This window comes from Varanus komodoensis, unplaced genomic scaffold, assembly GCF_004798865.1.
Source record: "Varanus komodoensis strain SLA01 unplaced genomic scaffold, ASM479886v1 scaffold4639, whole genome shotgun sequence".
NCBI classification, from domain to species: Eukaryota; Metazoa; Chordata; class Lepidosauria; order Squamata; family Varanidae; genus Varanus; species Varanus komodoensis.
The window spans coordinates 15,013-18,029 of NW_025336034.1; the positions used below are offsets into that span (position 1 = coordinate 15,013).

The 3,017-nt window shown below is 46.5% G+C and overlaps 1 long non-coding RNA gene across 1 annotated transcript; it reads right to left on the reverse strand.

Moving 5' to 3' along the window:
• Positions 1 to 760: 760 nt before the first annotated feature.
• LOC123030692 lies at positions 761 to 3,011 on the reverse strand. Its single transcript, XR_006416148.1, has 2 exons — positions 2,644 to 3,011; positions 761 to 1,932 (listed from the first exon to the last, which is right to left on the reverse strand). It is a non-coding gene; the product is annotated as an uncharacterized LOC123030692 (long non-coding RNA).
• Between the last annotated feature and the right edge of the window lie 6 nt (positions 3,012 to 3,017).

Sequence of the window (3,017 nt, forward strand, 5' to 3'; positions counted from 1 at the left end):
GAATAGAGGTACTAAGGGGAAGAGAGGTAACAAGAGAAAGAGAAGCAATCCTGGAGAAATTGGTGGAGGAAATAACTGAAATATGAGCACAGCAGACAGAAGTAATATAATACTGAAGAACCTTAACTTCATTCCAAAATGCATCCTTCTGGATATACTTATAACAACGTTTGCACATTCCTTTCACAAGATGAACATTTCCTATTGCACAAAGCTCGTTCAAAAGTTTCACCTGCTATAACAATTATGGTGACAAGCAGACACACACGCACACATGCACACACACAGAAGAAGCAAAAAATAAAGTACTAACTCCTTACGAAAGTTCATGCAGCAACGCTAGTGGGGGTTCCCCAGTGAAGATGAATGGATCAGAAATGATGAAGGACAGAGAAGCAATGGCACCAATCATGAGATCTCCCACCTGTAAATACTCATGAAGTGGAGGCTGCGGCTCATGGTTCTTGCACTTTGGAGTGCAGGTCTGTGATGTCACAAAGGCCCAACAGTCCGAGCATCCAAGGGAGTTCGAGCCTCTGGGATTGGCTGAGCTCGTGCCATAATTTGTTTGTTTGCTTGCTTGTTAATGCAACATGTATGCTGCCCCATTAGCCGTAAGGCTCTCGGGGGCTCACAACATGTTTCCCCAAGAATTGAAACAGTACCATTTATAATGCATTTAAAACAGTGTAGGATATGAAAACCAAGACTAGAAGAAAATCAATAGTACAAATAGACATAAAATTAAACAATCAATAAGTTTAACTATTTAAAATAATTTTAATAAAAATAAATTTATTTGGGAAGACAACTTTGTAAGGTCAAGTGACCCCATGCCACAGGGAGCTTCAGCTATTGCGTGGTATGGAAGTGTCATAATGAAATCAGTGAAGTCAAACGGAACTTGCAAAGGTGGGCAAATGGTGGACTGAGGGCACCTGGCAGCCTCTGCACATGCTCAGTGCAGACTTCTGGCAAGAGCAGTCTACCCCTTCCCTGCCTGCCCTTCTCTGCCTGGGAAGGAGCAGAGGAAAAAGCTGAGTGGCAGAAAGGAAAGGGGTGAACCAGCTACCAGGCCCAGGCCTGCGGTCTGTTGGCCCTAGGATGAACCCCTTGTTCAAATCACTTACTGGTTTCCACAAAAGTAGCAAAGAGGTGAACACAAAACACAGTGGCATAAACAATAAATGCAAGAATAGAAAACAACACAGTACAAATGAAACAACAGGAAAAACACAAACTCAGCGGGTGCTACAAGCCGCTGCTGGCTGCCACGTTTCAGGAAGAGCCTTTGCAAAGAGATGAACTTAAAAATGTCTGAATGCCAGAACTAGGGGCCTCCTCTGAGGTTAGCTGGGAGAACATTCCTGTGGGTCGCGCTCACCACCAACACACAGTCCTGACAGGTCACTCCAGAGGGAGCAGAGTCCTCAGCGGAAAGAAAAGCTCCATGCTCCTGCTACAGGCCGTGAGCAAATGTTTCCGGTGAGAAGTTCAAAGGCCTGAGGAGTGCATGGTTTCATTTGCAAGGTCAGCCTGTTCTGATGAGGTCACACGCTGCTTAATGAAATGCTCAGCCTGACTGTGCATCACGTGTGCTGGTGCCGGGAAGCACCACGCTTCAGCCCTGGCCAGACCACATATTTGACAAGGAAAGGAAGCCCATAGATGCGGCTGGTTCCCAGTATGCGTGGAGCTATTCCTTCTCATCACCTGGAAAAGGGCCAGTTTTCCCTTAGCACCCCACCTCACCTCCCACAATGAACTCTGGGAGTTCCAGCTTCAGTCCACCCCTAATTATGACTTATATCAAGGGCTTCTGTCTCACAGGCCCACGCAATGATAGTATTGCAGGCGGCAGTAATCACTTCATGTCCATACAGCATCCCACAGCTGTCTGCTTCTGCTTCGACAGGGCCCAGTTTTTGCAATCTGTAGAATAAAAGGGAAGGACATTGGCATTGATCACAAGGTGGCACATCTCCTTTCGCTATCACCCCGCTCTTAGGACTTTGACCCTTCATTTGTATTCATCCAATGTCCCCAGCCTATTCATCAGGCTTTGCTCTCCTGCAGAAGTAGACGATCAGGAGGTTTTGCATTTGCCCGCAAGTCTGCAATGCAGACAAAAAGCAGAGTCACATTCACTTATAATCCACTGCAACATTCCTGCATCACTCTTTAGTTGGTGGGGAGGTGGCCCCACAAGCTGTTAATTTTGGGGGCTTCCAGGTCCACCGCAGGGGACCTGCTGGGCCTGAAAATGGGGCTTTTATTGTGCTACAGCCTTTGGAACTAATACACATGGACAGCCTGACCCTCCATGAGCTTGCCTCATCCTCTTGTAATGTCACCCAGACAGGTGGCCATTGCTACATCCTGTGGAAGCCAGTTCCATAGCTTAACTATGCGCTGTGTGAAGAAGCACTTTCTCTTCTTTGCCTTGAATCTCCTACCAGGTTCATGGGATAACCCAGTATTACAGGAGAGGAAGAAACATGTCTCCCTGCCCACTTTCTCCACATTGCACATTATTTTGCAGACCTTCCTCACATCTCCACTCACTCTTAGCCTGAACAGTACCCGAGGTTATAAGCTTCATTCACAGGAGTTCATTCCTGCACAGGAGCAAGAAATACTCACTGCTTTTTATCTAGTGGTGAGCCATCCACCCAGGTCCATCTCCTCTCAGGGAGTGTGGTCACCAGTCCAATCCATAGTAACTGTGTCTCCCCAGCGATACTCTGGATAAAGGCCTGCAGGCAACAAAATCCGCCTGATGATGCTGTACTAAAGTTGTGGAAGGGCTCTTAAAGGATGGTGATAGAGAAGAGAGAATGGATTCTACGTACCTGTCAACTGCCAAACTCCCACAGTGTATCTTGGCCTTATGTTTTCCTGGGGCCAAGTAGCAATATCACTAAGTCCTCCAAATACAGAGTAGCAGACAAGAATCCAAGGAAGATTTAAAAGATTTAAGGCACTGAAATTATCCTAATCAAAAAGTACACCCATTG